At 45.6% G+C, this 22,286-nt stretch overlaps 1 protein-coding gene across 2 annotated transcripts in view; it reads right to left on the bottom strand.

Annotated features, from left to right (window-relative positions):
* DAAM2 (dishevelled associated activator of morphogenesis 2) overlaps positions 1-22,286 on the bottom strand; it is a 979,794-nt gene that overhangs the window by 97,264 nt on the left and 860,244 nt on the right. The window contains exon 2 of one of the 2 annotated variants that reach the window (XM_050787574.1): positions 17,074-17,152. The gene's annotated coding sequence lies outside the window, so the exon portion shown is untranslated. Of the gene's footprint in view, positions 1-17,073; positions 17,223-22,286 lie in introns of those variants that run through there. The other variant, XM_050787573.1, reaches the window with a different exon arrangement.

Raw genomic sequence — 22,286 nt, 5'->3', positions numbered from 1 at the left:
ACACATTCTTAGAGCAACCATGCTCCCAGGATTTACTCAAACAAGTCCCAGTTTCATGAGATTTTTGTCTTTTAATTAAGGTGAATTCTGTGATATATAAATAAGCAGGATGCAGGAAGGAAAGCCACCCCAACTTTACTCCCCAGTGCAAGCACCATGCCAACCCGATAAGGGGTTCACTGCTGCTGAACTGACAGTTAACGTTCACAGACTGGGTCAAGGACAAAGGCCACATAACAAGGACAAGGGCCCTCAGGGCCAGCACAGTGTATGTCACTTGAATTGGGCTCAGACCAGGTTTCTTTTTTTTTTTTTGAGACGGAGTCTCGCTCTGTCGTCCAGGCTGGAGTGCAGTGGCCGGATCTCAGCTCACTGCAAGCTCTGCCTCCCGGGTTCACGCCATTCTCCTGCCTCAGCCTCCCGAATAGCTGGGACTACAGGCACCCACCACCACGCCCGGCTAGTTTTTTGTATTTTTTTGGTAGAGACGGGGTTTCACCGTGTTAGCCAGGATGGTCTCGATCTCCTGACCTCGTGATCTGCCCGTCTCGGCCTCCCAAAATGCTGGGATTACTCTTACTCGGCCTCCCAAAGTGCTGGGATTACAGGTTTGAGCCACCATGCCCGGCCAGCCCAGACCAGGTTTTAACCGAAGGAAGCTATCATAAAGAGTAAGGGACATGAAAGAGCTGAATCGACTGCATTTCAATAAGACACCAGAGAAGAAGTGAGCATGGCTTCATTGTCAAGTAAAAGAAAGTGAAGCAATTCCCAGTGGTGGGTACTTTCCCACCTTAGGCTGGGGTGTTCGCAAAAGGAACACAGCAACGGCTGTATATGAATGAAAATCAGAAGGGAAGGAGGACTTCATGGAGACAAGGCAGTGATCGTGGAGACAGGAAGATTCTTACACCCTGTGGCAATGAGAAGCACTTGAGATTATCTGGTCCCATGTCCTTATCAAAAGGACAGCCTGTGGTCACTTTCTAGCACTTGCAAGAAATCCCAGTAGCGCTCAAGGAAGGGATGGGAGAAAGAAGGCTCCAGCAATTTGCTGTGTGGGAATGAGCCAGAGAGTCGCTGTTTGGTTTCTATTAGGTTGGTGCAAAAGTAATCACGGTTTTTGCCATTACTTTTGCACTGACCTATATTGCTATGACCCTATTTGGCATCTCCACCAGTATATCAAAAAAACAGTGATTACCATGTGCACATGGGGTGTAGATGTTTGCAGAACAGCCTATTTGGAGATGTCACATCTATTAAAATTTTCCAGATGGACCTACAGCCATGGAGACAGCTTCCTGTTCACTCTTCCGCATATCTACTTACCAATGGTCAAGGGAGATGAACTAGTAGTCTGTGCCTAGCTTTTAAAATTAGCTTTGCTTAAAACCAAAAAATATTTTAGATATCTAAAAGATATAAATAATAATAAAATAGGCCTGGTGCAGTGGCTCATGCCTATAATCCCAGCCCTTCAGGAGGCCGAGGTGGGCGGGTCACTTGAGGTCAGGAGTTCGAGACCAGCCTAGCCAACATGGCAAAACCCCATCTCAAGCAAAAACACAAAAATCAGCCAAGTGTAGTTGTGCTGGCCTGTAATCCCAGCTACTCAGGAGGCTGAGGTGGGAGAATCACTTGAACCCAGGATGCAGAGGTTGCAGTGAGAGGAGGTCACGGCATTGCCCTCCAGTCTGGGTGACAGAGTGAGACTGTGTCTTGAAAATAAAATAAACATGTGTATACCCACCTTCCAGTCTAAGAAATAAAATATTACAGATATAAATGGAGCCCCTACGTGCTTCTCCCCTGATCTGCCTTACTGCCTTTCCTAGAAGGAGCCACTTCTCTGAACGTCATGGTTGTTCACAAACGTAATTTTATGCTTTAATTATACATATAAATGTTTGTAAATAAAAGACAGTATTGTTTTACATGATTTTAACTTACTAGCAATGACATCCTTCTGCAACTTGCTTAATATTGTTTCCACTTCATATCGTTTCTGAGATTATATGTCACTAGTATCTGTCTTTAACAATGTCTAGCACCTTTTTTTTTTTTCAGTGTTCTATAGTATTCCACTCTAAGTATGTATGTATCAAATTATTTAGCCAGTCTTCTGGTTGATAATAGGTATATGGGTTGCTTTTTAGCTCTTAAAAACCATGCTGCAGTGAATACTCCTGAACATGTCTTCTTTTCATATGTATTAGACTTTGTCTAGACCTACCTAGGAGTGAAATTGCTGGGTCTTAGGGTAAGTGCATCTTCAGTTTTACTAGATAGTGTCAAATTGCCCTTTGAAGTGTTCCTGTCAGTTTAATTCCACCCTTAGTGAATAGGAGTTATTTTTGACTCCACATTCAGTATGATGAGCATGATTTTTTTTTTTTTTTTTTTTGCCAATCTGATGAGTATAAAACAGAGTCTCCTTGTGATTTTCATTTATGTATTTCCCTGATTCCAAGTAAGGTTAAGCATCTTTTCCTACGTTTATGATTCTATGGCATCATTTTAATGTTAGCATTACATTTACATGCTTTAAGAAACTAAAGGATTTTTTATTTCAATTCCTCACTGGAAAACTTGCAGAGGACAGAAGGGTTGAGGATAGAGGCAGAGAGAAGACTTCCTTTTGCATCCTGGCTATGAGACAGGGATTTTTTTTTAAATAAGCCATAATATTAGAGATAAATCACATGAAGCAGAAATTCCAGCCATTCCTGGGCGATGTGGGGAATGCATTTTTTAGACCTTGTTGTCATTGTCTAGGAGCAGTTCTGAATGATTTCATCATACCCTTCACCTGCAAGGCACATAGCTATATGTGTAGAGCAGATAGGCTGGAGGAATCATAGGAACCATTTGTCCATCTTCCTACCACAAGAAGCACCATATATTGACCATATCAACAGATGAAATGGCCCCTCTAATAACAGATACCTGGAAGAAGACTCCACAATGTCCTTCCACTCTCAAATACTCTTTTTTATTTTATTTTTTTTTTTTTTGAGACAGAGTCTTGCTCTGTTGCCCAGGCTGGAGTGCAGTGGTGTGATGTCCGCTGACTGCAAGCTCTGCCCCCTTGGGTTCATGCCATTCTCCTGCCTCAGCCTCCCAAGTAGCTGGGACTACAGGCGCCTGCCACCACATCCGGCTAATTTTTTTGTATTTTTAGTAGAGACGGGGTTTCACCATGTTTGCCAGGATGGTCTCAATCTCCTGACCTAGTGATCTGCCCGTCTCGGCCTCCCAAAGTGCTGGGATTACTCTCAAATACTCTTAAATGAGAAAGAGGCACCCTAAGTTATCTTTCAAATCTCTTTTACATCCTGAGCAAGACGGACTTGTTTAATTTCCATCCACTTTTAGCATCTCCCTCTTATAGCAATAATCTTCAGTTCTAGATCCTTCCCCCATGACACTGCTGAATACCTTGAGGACTCATCTATATGTCCCCTATCTCTGGCTCAAGGATGGTGGCAAAATAGATCAACTAGTTTGGAAATGCTTGAGAGTAGGGACCACATGTTATTCAACTTCGAAGTTTCAGGAGGCATTTGATTTATGTTTGTTAAGAGAAGGAAATTCTTCCACACTGAATTTTCTCTGAGCTTTAAGAACAGAGTAACAATAGAAATAAACAAGCCAGTCTTGTTCAGGATATAAAAGATACCTTAAAAATACCTTAGGGGCCAGGCAGAGTGGCTCACTCCTATAATCCCAGCACTTTGGGAGGCCGAGGCGGGTGGATCACAAGGTCAGGAGATGGAGACCATCCTGGCCAACATGGTGAAACCCCGTCTCTACTGAAATACAAAAAATTAGCCGGGTGTGGTGGTGGGTGCCTGTAATCCCAGCTACTCCAGAGGCTGAGGCAGGGAAATCACTTGAACCCAGGAGGCGGAGCTTGCAGTGACCCGAGATTGCACCATTGCACTCCAGCCTGGGTAACAGAGTGAAACTCCGTCCAAAAAAAAAAAAAAGTACCTTAGGATACTTCTTTGCCATGAAACCTTCCCTGACTTCCCCCAAGTCAAAATGATCTTTCATCATCCATGTGTTGCAGTAACACCATACAGTATAATACCTAGCATTCCAATGGAAAGAAAACCATGTGGCAAATAAGAATATTTATAGAGTATATACTATGTTTCAGGCACTGTTCTATGTACTTTACATATATTAATTTTATCCTTATTTGGGAGTAGGTATCATTACCATCACCATTTTACAGATGAGGAAACTGAGGCTCGGTTTCCAAGACTACACTCCTAGCAAGTGGTGAAATTCGAATTTAGGTCCCACTAGATTGACTCCCCGGATCTGCACTGGAAATCACTGTGCTATACCAAAACTTCCACTGGAAACACACAAGCCCTTGGATGCTTCTTGCTGTTGTTCTGGTGAAAATGCAGCTGTGGGCTTAGTAAGAAATTAATTATCCTTTGCATCCTTATCTTGGAAACCCACATCAAATCCTTAAGGCCTTGGAGGAATTTGCTGATTCCTTTCTTATTAATAAAAATTCCCAGTCACAGGGGTTTGCCTCAAATGCAGTCACCTCACTTTAACAGACTGGAGCTCTGGAGGTGGGCGGGAATTTTGCTCACCAGAATTCACTCCACAACGCCTGACTCAGCACAGTGTCTCATACCAGGCAGCTTCCCAGATAGTTGTTGAATGACCACAAGCATTAACAAATAAGACTTATCCAGCACTTTGCAGCATGCCGAGCACGTTTCATATACTTTCCACCATTCAGGCTCACTTCAGTCTGGTACCACCAGTATTACTGTCATTTCCATTTCACACATGACTAAAACTGAGGCTCAGAAATGCTCAGAAGCTCATCTAAGGCAGGGCAGCTAATTAGTGGAAGGCTGGAATTCAAACCTAATTCCTGACACTGAGTCCCATGATACCACATCTTTTGTTACTAAAATTAAGTTGATCCCTTTTATTCTTTGTCCTTTGTATGTGTATGTGCGCTTGCATACACACACACACACACACACACAGAACTGATCTTTCTGGACCAGTAGAATAGGCGTCAGCTCAGAAAAAAGGGAAAGAATCTAAACCAAGCTCTTGTTTATGGACTATGAATGAATGAGTGAGGGGGAGACTGAGTAAATGAATACACACATGGATAACTGATATATACAGTCAACAAGTATCCCCTGAACGCTAACTGTGTGTCTGCCACCAGACACTGTAAACACTGCAGTGACTCAGGCACAGTCCTAGCCTTCTAGGATTATCAAATCTGTTGACAGAAGAGTCTCAAAGCAACTGAATCTGAGAATAGAAGCTCACCTTGTCAGAGCCCCATTTGAACAGGAAATGGTGTGAAGAGGGGAAGAAAAAAGCCAGGCTCTGCCAGACTCTTCCCATAAACAGAGGCTGGGGAGGATACCACATCAGGGCAAACTCCTGACAGACAGTGCTCTGAAAGAGTAAAAAATAACCTGCACAGCCCCACTGACCAGGACAGCAATGCCCGCTCAGACTCCCAGAGAGTGAGCATTGTCCCAGGCTGCCCAGGACAGTCTCAGTCTGGGACTATTCCCTCCACTGTCCCATCCACTTAATGCCCCTTTCACTCTTGAGAGTCCTGGTTTAGAAAGTAAATTATATGGTCGCCTTTGCCTTCCAGGAAATTCATGACTCTCCAGCAGCCCCTGGGCAGGAAAACAATTTGGCTTCCCAAGGTCACTGAGTTGCATATGTCTGCTCCTCTTTACACGGCTTCTCCTCAGAGCCTCCACCCCACAGCCTGCACAGGTTCTAGGGGGACAGCAACCAAGTCTGTGTCTGTGTTTTCTTCCAGTGTTAGCACTGAGGCCAAAGTGAGTCACCATGGGATCCAATATGCATGAGCTTCAGATTGAGGCATCTCTGTTTTATATCCTGACCCTGACAGTTTCTGCTTCTAACATCTTAGGCAAGTCACTCAAGTTTCCTCATCTGAGCCTCAGTCTCCTCATCTGAGGAAAGGGAGTAATACTCCCCATCTCATGGGATTGCTGTGAGGATCTGGTGAAACAGTGTAAGTGAGAACGCCTGGCACAGTGCCTGCTTCTTAGAGGACTGCCTACCCTAGCAGACCTTCTAGAACGTGTGAACTCTCAGCTAGGAAGAGCCTGGGAGCTGTGAACATCTCAGGAACCCCTGTCACTGTCAAGGCTCTGCACTATTGAGTTGGAACAGCTTCTTCATCTGTCAAGAATATGCAAAACATGGCATAACTCCTTTAAAAAACTTTGGTCATACCTACTAAAGCTGGACATATGCATTCTGAATGCTCTAGCAATTCTACTCCCAGGAACATACCAAGAGAAATGCATTCACGTGTTCACCTAAAAGTGCACAAATGTTCACAGCAAGGCCACTCACAACAACGCCAGACTGGAAACCACCCAAATGCCCATCAACAGAAAAATGGAAAAAGTGTGTTATATTCACATAATGGACTACTACGCAACAATAAGAATGAATGATCTACACAACGACAAAATGCTGAGCAAATGAAGCCAGACACAAATAAACACCTACTGTATGATTCCATTTGCATGAAGTGCAAGAAAAGGCAAAAACTAATCTATGGTGCTAGAAGTCAGGATCATGGAAGGGTAGTAACCAGAGAGAGGCACAAGGGGGCTTCTTGGGCAGGGCTGGGGTGGTGGATGTTCAACTTATGGAAATATATTGAACTACATCCTCAAAAATTGTGTATTTTTTCTGATTTATGTTGGGCTTCAATAAAAAGTTAAGATAAAATAAAAATTTTTTAATAGAGAGTACATTTCTTTCTTTGGTAGAGAGTTGAGTGGACTAGGTAGGCAGTAGACACTTAGCAAAAGGCATTGGGATGTATTATTTAATACATGTTTGTTGAGCCCTAACTCTTTGCCAGACACTATGCAGGATGCTGGGGAAACAGCTAATGAGATGTAGTCTCTGTTCTCCACTATCCTCACCACCACCACCACCATCATCATCATCATCATCTTCATCCTCACTAACATTTCTTAGTATTTACTCTGTGCCAGATTTTCTTTTTTCTTTTTTTTTTTTTTTAACCAAGTAATGTATTAACTTTACCTCCAAAACAATCACTTTGCAGATGAGGAAACTAAGGCACAGAGAGATTAAGCAACTTGTGCAAGGTCACACAGCTAGCAAAAAGTGGAGCCAGAATCAGAATCCAGGCCATCTGAATCCAGGGCCTATTCTCTGAAAACAGCCTTATGCTGCCTCTAACATTTGAGAAACCTGGTCTGTTTATCAGCTGTCAGCCTCTGCTTCCATTTAGGCAGCCACGGACATCAATAACATTACCTCTGTTCAGGGCAGCGAGGATGGTGACTTATTGACTTTGTGTCTTGGAAGGGCCGAGCAGTTCCTAACTCTGTCTCTGGGCAGCTGCTGGTGCAATGCTTCCTGGTGGGGAACAGTCTGATTAATACACTGACAGAGATTACAAAAGAAATAGAGAGTTATAATGGCTTGATCCTTCTGCAGCCCAAAGTCCACAGAAACTCTGAATTTGTTTCAAAATAACTTCAAAGCTGCCTCTGGCACTGTGAAAATATTGACGTACCTCCCCACTGACCTGGAATCACTTTCTCCCCTCCCTGCCCTGGTCAAGGGAACTTGGAGGCAGGGGGCTGTAGTGTCTGGGAGCAAACAAGGAAGGGAGTGTTGACACTGACCCCCCGGGAATGTGGTCAGACATGAGCTGTGAGTCTGGATCCCAGAGTCTGGCGGATCAAGCATTCATCACACAGGCAAGCTTTGCTTTGGCATTCAGGATGGACAACGGGTGTACATAACCTGAAAGGCGGAATGTTCAAAGCACAGCACCAAAGACCGCCTGTGCTGGGGACAAAGGAGCAAGAAACAAACACTCACCAGGAGGAATCAGATTTGGCAGACAGTCATGCAGGCATGACATGAATAAGCACACAGGCAGGATGGCGGCTCCCAGTGGGCCAGCAGGGTCCCTTGGGACCACCCCATTCATACTGCAGAAGCACAGGTGAGGTAGAGAGGAATTCCCAAAGGTCACCTTGTCCAGCCCTTTGTCTCCAGGCAGGTCAGCAACAAGGCCATGTCATTATGCTTCCACCCAGATACATCCACACCCCTCAGATTAGCACGGGGTTGGGGAACAAAAGCAAATTTGCCAATAAAAGTCAAGACATTCATTCAGTCTGCCCAGTTTTGACACAACTCTATTTGTAGAGAAATTAGTTGAGGGTCACCTAAAAAGCATACAAAGCACGGGGGGGGAAATGTACTTTTTCCTATCCTGACATAGCTACCAACAATTACCTAGAAAATAATGGACTCCTCTAAAACAATTTCATATAAAATTGCTAAAACTTGTAGCATTTTTCCAGGTGCTGTGCCAGGGACTTAACATGCATCTTCCCATTTAATTGTCTCAACAACCCCATAAGGAAGGAAATGTTATTATCTCCATTGGACAGATAAGAAAACTGAAGCCCAGACAAGGCTCATAACTTGTTGGGCAAGTTATTAAATGGCAAAGTAGGTAGGGTTTCTTCTTGGGAGGCAGACTCTGGGCTGGAGTACGGCGGGCAGCAGGCTTGTTAGGAAGGACTCCTGGAGTCAAGTCCTCCGGGCAGGAGGGCAGGTTAGAGGCAGCACTGGGCAGAGGGAGAAATGGAGCTGTGATGTAGCCTCAGCTAAGGCCTCCGCCAAACCCCCAGGGACCCCTGAAGCTGGCACACCCTTTAGAATTGTCCCACATTGCGGTAGAGGGGCCAGGTAGTCACAGCTCCCCACCATCATTGGTTTCAGGGTGACCCAGGAGAGGAGCATGTGCAGGAGTGCCTGACACAGCAAGTCTCTTCAGCTGGGGCTGTTCCAAGAAGGTTAACCATGTCCAGCACTCCCTGCAGCTGGGGACTCAGTCTTCAAAGGGGTCAGGGAGCACAGCCCAGTGTCCACTACACAGAGATGTGGACCTAGCCAGGCCATTTGAGAGCAGGGCCCACATGCTTGGCCATTATACTATGCTGCCTGATTTGCTCCATCAAAACTGTTCTCCAATCTCATTGATCAGCCTGCTATGTTTCCTGCATATCCAGTAATTAAGGAGCTCCAAGGAGGCAAGCCTAACTCTGATGAGCAAGGAGGGGAGCCATAGGGGCCTGATGCTTGATAGCAACCCCACGCCCAGGAGACACAAGGAGGCCATGCACACCAGGCAGTCACGCCCCAGGGTGGTCAGCAGGCTTTGTACATCCATCACGCAGCCTGAGAGCCAAAGCAAAGCTTGCCTGGGTGATGGATGATGCTTGATCTGGCAGCTCAGGGACCCAAACTGGTGATCATCCAGAATGAAACCACATGTAATAGCTGACTGATGACAAAATGAACACCTCACCAGGAACAATGTGATGCCAAATATGTAAAGCTGTGTAAGCCTAGGCATAAAGAAGTCAGAAAAAATAAAAATGAGTTACATCCAGTGTAGGGATGACCTTGACATATGGTCAAGGGAAAGAAAAGTATGCTACAGAGTAATGTGTACTGTAAGATTCCCTTACAGTGAAAAATACTCAGGCAAGACACCTCCATCCTGTATACACCAGTAGGTATTTGTACGGACAAATGAAAAGTTATGGCAGGATATATTACTAGGCTATTAACATTAATTACCAGGGTGTGGAGGGGGGTGAATACATTTCTACTTGTCTTTATGTACCTTTGCATGATAATAATTCACTTGCTTAAGCAAGAATTACCGTCATAATATGGAAAAATCAAATCAAGAATATATTTTTTAAAATGACCTGCCTAGTGTCATGTGCATAGTGGAGCATATAGATAAATAGTATTTCATTTCCTCTCCTCCTGCCCCTCTTAGGAGGCAGCTCCCAATCGTTCATTTGGGGATGATCAAAAGAAACCTTTAACTCAAGGTGAAGTGTCTTCTGTGCCCTCCCCTTCACCATCAGAATATAACTTCATTTTTACAATATTCCACACACAATATATATCTGCCACCAAAATAAATCTGCCACTCAAGTCTATAAAAATTATGCAACACGTTCTGTAGTCGAACAGAAAAACTGTGCATTATTTGCTATTATTTGTGGCCATATTTCTATTATAGTGCTAACAAAAGAGCCAAATCCCAATTCTCTTGGCACATACCAAACCAGCTCCCAATTATCTTGGCACATATCCATGAAAAGCCCAAAGAAGCCAAAACCTGACTTTTCACCGCATCTGCTGACAAGAAATCAAAGAGTTGGTTTTAAGTTTCTTCCATCTTTCCCTGTCCCTGGCTACCCCCTAGAAGTGTTCTGGAGGGCAGGAGCCACCAAAGAGTGGGGAGATGAGGACACAAACCATCCACATAGTATATAAACTGGGTAGCTCCTATCCCTCTGGTTATGGAGATTAGCTCTTGCAAGCCCATCACACCTGGGCAAGTCCTACTCATTCCTCAAACTCAGACATGATTGCCTTGGATTAAAGACCTGATTGACATGGTTTGGCTTCTAGGCATTGATTCTAGAATGCAATTTGACTTTTATGAGCTGCAAACACGTAGAAAGCATGAAGGAGACTTGGTCCTTCCTCGACGGTAATGCAATGTGTTCAATGTGATGACAGAGTTGTGTGCCAGGTTCATGGGAATAAAGAGGAAAAGGGGGTTGGAATGAGCCTTGCAGTGGGAATTTGAGGAAAAAAAGGGACACCTGAGCAGGCCTTGGAAGCTGAGTAGATCAGGAAGACCAGGACTGAGGTAAGGACTTCCAGGTAAAAAGAACTATGTATACAGGTGCACCGTTCTTGAGACTAGATTTGATGCAATAAAACTTAAGTTAACCCTTGAGGACTGATGGGGATTGCTGGTCGACACAGCAATTGGTCATACAAAAGCACCTCACACACCTCCTGTGGCCTGATCTGTGTTGCCTTAAAAGGACACCTTTTAACTCAGAAGCCTCACATTAATCTTTCTTCACACAAGCTTACTGACTGCTTATGTTTTCCTACCTTGTCCCTTGATCTACCTTGTGATATTGGATTTAGATTTTGACTTTTGTCTAGTTAGTCCTCTATGTGGCTGACTGCTAGTAACTACAGCAACCACCATAGCTACAGCTAATGTTACTCTCGGCCAGGGGCTGACAACCCTCACAGTCATCCTATGAGGGAGGTATCATTTTATCATCATCCCCACTTTTCAGATGAGAAAACTGAGAATCAGAGAGGTGAAATACTTCGCAAGCTCTTTTAACAGGTAAGTGTTCCAGGAATCATACATAGGTTGATCTGATTCTAGAACCCATATTCTTAATGATCATGCAGTAATGACCTTCCCTAAGCTACTATACTTGCTCTGTTCATGTCTGGGATCCAGAGCAGGAGCCAGCAAACCTTTCCTGTAAAATGCTAGATGGTAAATGTTTTCAGCTTTGTAGGCCACACAGTCTCTGTCACATCTACTCGACTCTGCCGTTGCAGCATGAAAGCAGCCATAGGCAAAGTACAAATGAACAGACATGGCTGTGTTCCAATAAAACTTTATAAAAAACAAGCTGACAAGCTGGATTTCACTGCTGAAATTGACAACTTCTAATCTCCGGTATTTTGTTCATTTTTTCATCTACTCAATGTTTATTGAGCACCTACCTTGTAGCCGGCACTGTCCTAGGCTCCAGGGATACAGGGAGAAGTATACGAAGTCCGCACCCTCAATGGGCTTAAATCCTAGCAAAGTCTTGGCTGTTTCTTTTTCCCATACCTGGTACCCTGGGTCCTAATTTTGGTGCTTTACACTCTTCTCTTAGACCAGGGATTCTCAACTTAGACTTCAGATCACCTGGGAAGCTTACAGAACTATGGACGCCTAGGTTCCACTCCCAGGGAGTCTAATTAAATTGGTCTGGGGTGGGACCCAAGTATTGATACTTTTACAAGCTCCCCCAGGTGGTTCTAATGTGCAGCCAGGGTTGAGACCCAATGCTTGGGGAACAGTTTGTTTTCTGTTTATTCCGCTTACTTAATGTGTGAAATATGGTAAGTTTTTTTAAGTCCTCAAAATTTGGGCTGTGAAATGTGGTTAATACCAATCTCATACGATTGTCAATGATGTTTAAATGAGACAATGTACTTGTCAAATGGTACAATGTTATATAAATTTAAAGTACTGCTGTCATTGTCACATCATTATTAGATTTTAATGTTAGGAACTGCCTCAATGATTTCTGTCCTCAATTTTGACCTTGATTCTCAGGACAGTGTTTGAGATTTTTTAAACAAGCTCTATGGAGAGCTCACTAAATAGCCCAAATTCATGGGTGAGTGAACTGGTGGCCTTTCTTTTATTCCAATCGAGGGTCACATGGGGCTGCCATTTGCTTGGCATGGGGAGCACTGTTCTGTGCCCCACTTTTGTATAAAGGGTCTCCATCTCCAGGCTGAGATATCTGACCTCTGAGCACAGTTGTTAATCCTTGAATAAGTGGCTTATTTACTTTGACTTGTGGACAAATGTCTGAACCCATTTACTTTCATGAACTTAAAACTGGAGAGGGGGAAGGCATTAACATTTTACTGAGCAATCTGCTAGCTTCTTCCCACATATCATTCCATTTCATCTTCAGAACAACTCTGTGAAATGAGAATAGTAGTTGTTCTCATTTAACAGATAAAGAAGAGTCAGAGAGGTTAGCAAGCTTGTGACCTGGTGGTGCCAGAACTCAAACCTCTGTCTGCTTGATTCTAAAGCTCTTCCTTGGAACCATAGGACGTACTACAAGTAAGTCACCTCCTCTTTGGCCAGGATTGAAAGAGACACCAAACTGCCTAATGTTCATTTTTTTCCAGGTCCCTTTTTTTTTTTTTTTTTTTTTGGAGGGGGAACCCAGAAAGAAACCCACGACACCTGTTAATAACCATAGTCTGATAAGCCTTGGCCAGCGCTAGCATAATGCGGCACAGGTTCCAAAAACAGGCACTTCCTCCCCCCACAGCATCTTGACTGTGCAGTTTTAGAACCTCATAATGAAACAAAAAACAAACCAAAAAATGTGGAGAGAGCTGGAGAAATAGATGCTGCCAGGAGTGAGGAATTCACTGACCCCCCGCTCTGGGCCATCTCAAGAGAAGTTGGCCACTGGTTGAGCCTCTTAAAAGCTTAAAAGTCATCCCAGGCCATGGTTAAAGAGGGAGCTTGAACAAAACAAAAACAAATGTGATCTTCAAAGTCTTAAATGTCAACTTGAAGGATAACTTAGAAGCTTTGGGATGGGCCAAGAGGACCTGCAGCTGCTAACATCAGATGCTCCTTTGTTCCTTTGGAGTAGTCACTCCCTTGGATAATGTGTCAATCAGGGTTCAGGGGGCAGCCTCCCGCCTCGTACCCACTGGAGATGTTTGCGATGGCTAAAGCTTTCATTCTTTACAACCCATCAGATTCTCCCATTACTCTGACCTGGGCACCCTTGACAAGAAGTGGCTGCCTAGCCGCATTCTCCGACTTCAGGCTTGTCCTTCAAGACTCAATTGGTCCTTGACCCTCCTCCCCTGCCCCCACCTCCCTACCTTTCCCCTCCCCATCATACTTATGCAACCTGCTCTTCTGTCCTTCTCCCTCCCTAGAGAGCACAAACACAAGAGGGATTTCTAGGCCAGACATCCAGGATGCCTGGTTTCTCCTCCCACCAATCAGGATAATGGACCAGGGATGCTCATGGAAAATCTTCACTGGTCACCTTTTCTAGAGGAAGGAAGTAAGGGTGTCCAGAGCCCTATAAACTCCACCCACTGGCCTTCAATCATGGAAAATATGTAGCTAGATTTGGGGAGAGGTTCTTTCTGAGCAATACTTGCTCCTGATGGCTGAAAAACTGAAAAAAATATAGCCCTACCTTTATTAAGGGTCTTACAACATTCTGAGCTCTGTTCTTAGTTCTTATGCATAAATGTTGTTTTCATAACCTGGGAAGGGAAATACTATCCTTATTTTACAGATGAGGAAGCTGAAGCTCAGGAGGAATAAGTCATGTAGCCCAGGTTACTAATTCGTATATAAGTCACAGTTCTCTCTCTCCAGGCAGCTGATCAGAAATCTGCACTCTTTCCATTGTGTCGGGCTGCCTCTGAAGTCCAGGGCTGAATGAAACAGGATCTTCGACACAGTGTCTCTGGCTGTTGAGATCTAGAAGGTCATCTGCTATCAAAGCCAAGGACATCCTTCAACTTGTTCTTTCTGCCAGCTGTGTTTGCCCTCTGGACCTTTAAGGATGTCTTGGAATGCATCCCATCTAATTAATCTAATCTCAAAGATGACCAAAGAGCTGGCCAGAAGATTGAACTGATAGAATGAGCCATGAGCAGGCTTCGATGTCAGCCTAGGCGTCCATGGCCTGGGAATTCATCCCGGCCATGGTGAAATGTCTCCTAGTATAAGCCCAGAAGGATCAGGACTCCACTGATCCCACAGGCAGCACTCCCAGAAACCCCACATGTAGAAAGAGTTGAAAGCCCATTTCTTGCCCCTCACCTCTCCCTCAGGAACCGTGTGCTAGAATAAGAGTATTTCTGGGAATCCTGCTCCAAGGGGTCCCTTCTCTCCCTGGGTATTTAGTCTTCTATGTTTAAATAATGGAAATGAATGAGAACATTTAAACTTGCTACCTCCATTGGCTCCTCTAAAATCAAGAAGAAAGCCTCATCTTTCATTATCTCTATGCCTTCTCTACTGCCTGTACTTACCCTTTATCTTCATTCTTTACACCTGGATCCAGGGCTATTTAGTAATGGGGAGTTTAACCTGTTTTGCATCAAAAACTTCGGAGACAGCTGGGAAAGAAGACTGGGGAGAGAACATGTTCTCACAGCAAGCAGTAGTATTTCAACTTCCCCACGCTCACCGAAAGCAAAATCATTCACAGGCCTTCCTACTGAACCTGCCTGCACAGCCTCCACCTTCTTGAGCTCCTGACTCTCTAAGTTCTAATGCCCAGGAGAATGTGCTCTCTTCTTTTTGTCCTGACGGGGGCACGAGTATTCCCTCAGCATCCAAGGCGCTGGAGGAAAAGCTCTGAAAACTCAGCTGGGAGTTAGGAGCCAGAGTTCGCAACTACCAGGGAGCAAGACAATAATAGCACAGTTGTTTGCATAAAGAAATGGGGGTTAGATGGAGTTCCCAGCACAGATGAAGAAATAGACCATTTATCCTCCAATGCCTAAGGCCATGGCCATCACCACAGTCATGTACGTGTAAATACACGCAGGCATGTGCATCTCATGGGGACCAGTGACCCCTGTTTACATGCACCCTTGTTTACATTGCTTATGGGATGATTTCCTCCTTCTTCATTACACTTCAGTTGACGACATACTCCTGAAGTTAAATGAGTGTTTCTGACATTGCTGCCTGCTCCTTCTTTTATGGAGCTTCCCTGGGGGTCAATTTATATAATTTCTAAAATCCTTCCTGAATCTTAACTTCCTGTGAGTCTGTTTTTACATCCAGATTTCCTCCCTGTCCCTTCATTCTCTCATTCTTCTAGGACATAGGGAGAGTCCAGTAATCTTCCTCCCACCCAAACATTGTAGGTTGGCTCTATTGCAAAATACAAAACCAGAGACCTGGCTAGAGCAAAGCTGAAAATTCAGGCTGTCTGTGGTCACTCGTTTGTGGAACCCAGCTACTGACAGGCAGTGCCTGGCACTGTGCTACTCAGGGCTGATGGATCCATACGGCCCCACTGCTCCTTTTTCCCCCTACTCTCGGTGGAGCACACTTTCCGCCCCAGGCCCTAGGGAAAATCCATCCCCCGCTTCAGTTGGCTTTGCAAAGAAACTCAGGAAACTGACACCAAACTCAGAAGGGGGAAAACACAAGACTTTGAACTTTTTAAAGATGGGAAGCTGCCTTCATTCCCACGTGGGTATCAAGGAAAACCTATGGGGACTCTTTTCTGGAGAGGTGTGATTTTCCTCTAACCCTCCGACAAACGTTCCGAATCTACTCCAAAACTGTGGAGAAATGGCCGAGGCAGAGAGAGAAGAGTTAAATCAAGCCCAGACCTCAGCAATCTGTGTTCAATTTTGATAAAAATCTCTCTCCCTCTCCCCCACCGCCCCCCTTCCTCCACCCCACAGCTCAGACACGTCTCTTTATGTTAGGAGCTTGCATCTTGTTTGGGGCACCACACGCGGCACTCCCAGAGAACCTGGCACGTACCTCACCGTGGCCATGTGGCAAAAACATCCATCCCACTCCCAAGCTACGGCTGGACACAGGGCCACAGCGTCCTAGCCATCACCACCACCTCCCCTCTTCCTTCTCATCCTCTTCACAAAATTACCTGCCGCCAGACCAAGTCCCTCCTTCCCTGGTTAAGTCAGAGTCCCGACGCCTGGTAAGGTCAGGGCATGAGGTTGGTTTGCGACCGCAGGTGCTGAGAACCCCAGAGTCCGGGGACCCCTTTCCTGAGATGCTCCTTCCCCCGCCCCGGGTCCCACTGCCACTGAGAACAAGAACCTCACGGCTGCCCTGCCCGCTAGCCAGAGGCCAGGCCTGCAAATGGGAGCTGGGGGCCTGTGAAGACTTCAGCCCAGCCAAGTGAAGGTTCAGTCCGAACCCGGAAAAGCCACCACCAAAAAGTTGTCAGTTTTGCGGGGGTATCTTCTGTGTTTGTCCACTTGTGACAACCAGGAGTCAGGTTTCAAAGCCTCAAAAAAATTTTTAAAAAAGTTCTCCAAAGACATTTCCTATGTCCAGATGTGCCACTACAGACACACGCAATCACACCCATTACACAAACACACAACTCACACACCCAAACAAACACACACAGGCCCTGGGAGCCCACTCCGGGTCGGCGGCTCCTGCAAACACTTTGGAGAAACAAAACCGCCAGCCTGCGGAGCCGCTGCCTCCCCAAGCCCCGCGGGGCATGCTAAAGAAAGCAGAGGCGAGAGAAGTGTGGGAGCCCTGCGGAGAGGGCTCCCCGCGGCCCCAGCCCCAAGACGGGGAGCGCCAGGGCCCGTCGCACTTACTCCGAGGACCCCAGGGCGCCCGCGCTCCCGCAGCCCGAGGTCCGACGCCGCCGCCCGCGCTCCGCTCGCTCCCGTGTGCTCCGCGCTATCCCCGAGAAGCCGCGGCTGCCGCCCCTCCAGGCCCGGCCTCGCGCCCGTCCGCCCGCCCCGCTCTGACGTCAGGCGTCTTGGAGCGGGATATTTATGGCAAGGATACTCTGAAATTTCCCTAGGTAGAGTTCTGATTGCAGTTTCTTGGGATTTGTAATTTTCACACTTTCAGACCGAACGGAGGCGGGGGGAGGGCGCCGCCGGCAGGGCGAGGCGCACAATGAGGGTAGCTGTTCCCCACTTTGGCAGGGAGCCTTCTCAGGGCCCCCCCTGTTTTGGAAACATGGAAGGGTCAAGCAGGCAAAGTGGCCACCTGGGCAGTGGGTTTCTCCTCCGCTCCTCCTCTGGGCCACGGGCAAAAGGTCTGGTCTGAGGCCGGCTCGGAGGTGGAGGTCCCGGTGCCAGGGAATCCCCTGTCCCTCCCCAAAGTGTCCCTGCACTGGACAATGTGTCCCAGAGGGGTGCTGGGCAGGATGGGAGGGAAATCAGGCACAACAGAACAGCTAATTAGGAGCCCTGCTCCACGCCCTAACAACTTTTCCATTTCTTTTTTGGGAGTGTATATATATTTTTTTAAGTTTATTTTTATTAAATTATGTTCCACACTCCCTGCCCCTGTATAGCTTTTCCTACTCAGTGCCAGTCAATTCATCTTACTTCATTGCTTGTATGCATAGTTTGAGCAGTTTACAATAGTTCTTATTCATACTTTTAAAATTTGCTTTTTTTTTTTTTTTTTTTTTTTTTTTTAATGTGATTGTGGTCTGTCTCCTTGACTGAACTAGAGATTGCTTTGGTTAAGAGCAATTGTCCTCTCTGGGATTGGCAACACCCTCACAGGGAGTATTTGATCTTCTCGGTTTCCTAGTTCCCCCAGCTCCCTCTGTAAGCAAATGGTGCCCCCACTGGGTGATGACCTGTATAGAGTTTTCCGGGTGTTCAGTGGTTGTTCTGGGTTAGCGGTTGTCTGTTTCTCCACCTAGCCAAAGAGACTTAGGGAAATGGCTTGGTTTCAGGGCCACCCTTCCAGAGAAAAAAAGAGAATGTAATGCATGATCTTCCAGAGGGGAAAAAAAAGAGAGAGAGAGAGAGAATGTAATACATTATCCTTCATGGTTCCCAAGGATTGAGAATGAAATGAACTTAAAATGATACACGTGAGATGCAAAATACTTATACGGTTAGACAACATAAGTGTTTAGGTGTTCATCTTGCCATGAATGGGAGAGGGCACGGGTAACTGCAAATCATCGTTAAAACACAACTATAGTGAACTGTCCATTAGCCCAAACCGGTCGAGGCGGGGGCGTGTTTTAACCACAGTTACAGTGCAGCAGGGACTCAAGGACTTGGAATGTGTTTACCTCTTTGGCAGCAGCTGGTTAGAGCTGATTGCCAGAAGGAGCCAAGTCTTGGGGTTGGGCCTCTCAGTAGCAGACAGTCATACTGTTTTGACCCAAGCCACGGAGGGCCCTGCAGCAGGGAGCTGCTGTTTGTTCACTGTGGGATTGCTCTCCCCGGCATCATACCCCACTTTTACCTCCTTCCATCCCCTCTCTCATATCAAGGCTCCACTGGCAAGGTGAGCTCTGTTCTTCAGCAGACCCTGCAAATAAGTTTCCAGAAGCCATTGACAAACCCCTTCTCCCTTGCCTTTCTCAACTAAAGAAGCTAGAAATCTACAATATTCACCATCCTAGACTCCCTGGTAGTTCACGATTGCTATGAGACCCAGTTCTGACTAGTGAGATTGTAATGCAGAAGACAGAGGATGCCTTCCACAAACTCTCTTTAAGAGAAGGTCACATTCATATAACATTCCCCTTGACATTCCCTAATCCTCCTTCCCCATTTCTTCTCTCCTGGAGCATTTAGATGATGCCTGGAGATGCAGCATCCATCTTGCTACCTTGAGAACAAAAGCTACTCTCTTAAGGGCGGTAGGGCGGGAAGCTAAAAGAAACCAAGGCCCTAGATACCATCCTTAAGTGGCTATACCTTCCTCTGATGTTTTGTTAGGTGAGAAAAATAAACCCCTATGTGTTTAAGTTATTATAATTGAGTTTTCTATTCTTTATAGCCAAATATAATCTTACCAACAATACTTTTATCAATCCACCTAAATATAATACTGGATAATTACTGAGCATTGGCTTACAGATATAATTTTTGCATGATGCCTTGCACTTTAGCGTAATTCTTTTTTAGATTTTCTTTTTTTGTTGTTTTTGTTTTTCAAGACAGTCTCACTCTGTCACCAGGCTGCAGTGCAGTGGCACCATCTCAGCTCACTGCAACCTCCACCTCCCAGGTTCAAGCGATTATCCTGCCTCAGCCTCCCGAGTAGCTGGGACTACAGGCATGCGCCAACATGCACAGCTAATATTTGTACTTTTAGTGGAGACAGGGTTTCACCATGTTGGCCAGGATGGTCTTGATCTCTTGACCTGGTGATCTGCCCGCCTCGGCCTCCCAAAGTGCTAGGATTACAGGTGTGAGCAGTGTCTGTGAGAACCTGTCTATGAAATTGATACTGGGTAACTTCATTTCAGGCAAAGTGAGAGAAAGGATAAAATTAAAGATGAGATTGGATAAAAGAGAGAGTCAGAGAATTAGAGATAGGGCCAGACAGAGACTGCAGTGAGCCGTGGTCATGCCACTGCACTCCAGCCAGGGTGACAGAGTGAGACCCTGTCTCAAAAACAAACCAGGCCGGGCAAGGTGGCTCACTCCTGTAATCCCAGCACTTTGGAAGGCAGAGGTGGGCACATCACTTGAGGTCAGGAGCTCAAGACCAGCCTAGCCGACATGATGAAACCCCATCTCTACTAAAAAATAATAATATTAATACAAAATTAGCCAGGCATGGTAGCCCGTGCCTATAATCCCAGCTGCTGGGGAGGCTGAGGCAGGAGAATCACTTGAGCCCAGGAGGCAGAGGTTGCAGTAAGCTGAGATCACACCCCTGCACTCCAGCCTGGGTGACAGAGGGAGACTCCATCTCAAATAAATAAATAAATAAATAAATAAATAAATAAATAAAAACACAAAAAAAGATAGGGCCAGAGACTCAGAGCTGGCAGGTTGGGGACATGACAAGGACAGAAACAGGGGAAGTGAGGCTAAGTAGCCAGCATTCTAGGTCTGGGAGAGGGGAGTCTCTCCATCCTTGCCCAAGTGTTTTGGAGGCAGTGTGTCTCTCTGTCACCCAGGCTGGAGTACAGTGGCGTGATGATAGCGTACTACAGCCTCAAACTCCTGAGCTCAAGGGATTTTCCCACCTCAGCCTTCCTAGTAGCTAGGACTACAGGTGCATGCCACTAGGCCTTGCTAATCTTTTTTTTTCTTTCTTTCTTTTTTCTTTTTTAGTGATGGAGTCTTGCTGTTTCCCAAGCTAATCTCAAATTCCTGGTCTCAAGCAATTCTCGAGAGGCCGAAGCTCTGGGATTACAGGTGTGAGCCATTGCGCCTGCCCCCAAGCATTCTTAATTAGGTTCTATTGGGATGAGGAGCAAGTGAAATTCATAAAATATGTGGATCTCAGTGCTGAGGAGCTGTTTTTGAGGTTGCTGAGCCCTGAAAAGTCCATGAAGTAGTAGGGCTCGAAGATCATCTGATTCACTCCCCACCCCCAGCTCTGTCACTCACAGTGCCCTAATGTAGGAGTCTCTCGTATTCACAAGATCGCCAAGAAAGGGGTTTCATCCTTCTTCACCTGCATATTCTAGGAATGTTCCCGGAACATACAGTGAGGCCCTCTGTAGCACACTACTCATCTGGAAAATTGTACCTGCTTGATGAAGGATTCTCAAATAGCACATTATGGTTGGCCTGGCTTCCAAAGCTCACTATATGCTTCCAAGGCCCAGCCTATCATGGTGAGAAGCAGGCCTCACAAAAGTCACTTGCTCACTCTCCAGGGGTAGAGCTCCTAGTCTGTTACTACATGAACCACAATAGCACTCAGTAAAGACTTTCTGAAGAATGAATGAAGGTCCCATGAATATGTCATCTAATCAATATGTGACTCTCCACAAATAACGTATACCTTTCTCTGATTTACTGTTGTGGACTATAGCAAGTGTTTGAACCAAAGACCTTGGTTAAATCCCCAGCCCTGCCTCTCCTTGCTGCGTGACCTCAGCATGGCAGGAAACTTTCTCAAGCTTAGTTTTCGTGGTGATTAACTTCATGTGTCAACTTGGCCGTGCCACAGCGCCCAGATATTTGATTAAGCATTATTCTGGATACTTCTGTGAAGGTGGTTTTGGATGAGATTAATATTTAAATTGGTGGACTTCGAGTAAAGCTGATTACCCTCCATAATGTAGGCAGGCCTCATGCAATCAACTGAAATTCTTAGTAGAACAAAGACTGACCCCTACCCCCCAAGAGGGAACTGTGCCAGCAGACTGCCTCAGGACTCCAACTGCAACGCTTCCCTGGGTCTCCAGCCTGCTGGTCTACCCTGCAGATTTTAGACTACCAGGCCTCCATAATTATGTAAGCCAATTCTTTAAAATCAGTCTCTCTCTCTCAATATTCATATACTAAATCCTGTTGGTTGTTTCTCTGCATCTATTAATAGGAGAATCCTAACAGTGTTCTTCAACAACAACATGAGATGAAGATTATTCCACCCTAAAGGATTGTTGTAAAAGTCAAATGAAGCAAAATAAATTGAAAGTCTCTACCTCAATAAGTTCTCCTGAAACTCGGAAGGAAAAGGATGCCTCAAAATTTCAAAGTCTTTTTCATCCCACCACAGATGTGGTCAGTATCAATCTGCTGGCTCTTAGACTCTGTTCATGGAGGTGTCAAACTTTGTTATCAGGTGTGCTGTTAATGCCTAGCAGGCAACTCGTCCTGAACTGGACCCCATTCAGCACAGACACATCACACATCAGGTATTTTGATCATGAGCCTGATCCTGGGGCCTATCCTGCTTCTGTCACTTCTAGTAAGGAGTACAATCTCCATTGTTCAGGACAGGACTCCTGGACTTGTGTTATCTATCTCACTTCCAAGGATACAGCTAAAGAGAGTAAAAGCCCATGGCTGCCACAATTTCTTCCTGAAAGTAAGTACTTATCAATAGGACATGAACTGCATGTCCCAACAAC

Source organism: Macaca thibetana, chromosome 4 (genome assembly GCF_024542745.1).
Source record: "Macaca thibetana thibetana isolate TM-01 chromosome 4, ASM2454274v1, whole genome shotgun sequence".
Lineage (NCBI taxonomy): Eukaryota > Metazoa > Chordata > Mammalia > Primates > Cercopithecidae > Macaca > Macaca thibetana.
Note: the sequence above shows the minus strand (reverse complement) of the source record. Positions and strands in the feature narration are given on the sequence as shown.